The following is an 819-nucleotide window of genomic DNA, read 5'->3' as shown; positions in this document are numbered from 1 at the left end:
CTGCAGCCGAGGCCGGCGAGTCCCCTGCTCTCAGCCAGGGGAGCCTCAGAGCAGCCCCCGCCCACCACAAGGGGACCCCGGAAGAAGGTCAAGAAACTGCCCTGGGGGTAAAGCGAGGCGCTCTCCGCACCCCGCCCCTCCCTCATCACTTGGTCACACGGGGCGGAAAGAAGGAACCCAAGGACCCGACATCCAGACAGGAGCGATGATGCTGCCCAAACCTGGGATCTATTACTTCCCCTGGGAGGTCAGCACCAGCCAAGTTCCTGATGGGGACACACAGCTGCAGGTTGTACAGCTACGACACGACGCAGTCCCGAGTGACCCTGATGGCTCGGCACAGATCTGAGCAGCACCCGACCCCCATCTGTACCAAGTTGGTGGAACCGTTACAAGCCCAGGTGGGCTCCCTCTACACCGTCCTTGGGGAGCTGGATCACCAGAAGGATGGAGGCTGCGTGGTGAAGGCCCGGGTGCTGGATTCTGTGGGAGGAATGAGTCTCTCCTGGTCAGAACAAGTCGTCCAGGAGTAGAGGCTGTACCAGCGAAAGAGGGACAGCAGCCAGTAGAGAGCGAAACGGCAGCTCGTGGCAACGCCCTTCCTCCTCCACGTGCCCTGGAGCTGCTGCAGAGGAGATGCAGGAGCTTCCCCGGAGTGACAGACTTGGGAGCTGGAGAGAAGAGGGGAGGGTTTGTTCATCAGGATGGTCCCAGAAATGGGAGCCTACAGATCAGAGGCTGGGCCTCGTATGGGTCCTGGAAGGTTCCAGAAGGTCCTGGTGAATAAAGCCGCGTGGTGTGACGAAGAGGGAAAAAAAG

The 819-nt window shown here is 60.6% G+C and overlaps 1 pseudogene across 1 annotated transcript; it reads left to right on the top strand.

Annotated features, from left to right (window-relative positions):
- The first annotated feature begins 205 nt into the window (after positions 1 to 205).
- On the top strand, positions 206 to 569 carry LOC308622842 (CST complex subunit TEN1-like; annotated as a pseudogene). The gene has a single exon. The product of its transcript is annotated as a CST complex subunit TEN1-like (transcript).
- Positions 570 to 819: the final 250 nt, after the last annotated feature.

The sequence above is a fragment of the Mesoplodon bidens genome (genome assembly GCF_964165515.1).
Source record: "Mesoplodon bidens genome assembly, chromosome: 9".
NCBI classification, from domain to species: Eukaryota; Metazoa; Chordata; class Mammalia; order Artiodactyla; family Ziphiidae; genus Mesoplodon; species Mesoplodon bidens.
Note: the sequence above shows the minus strand (reverse complement) of the source record. Positions and strands in the feature narration are given on the sequence as shown.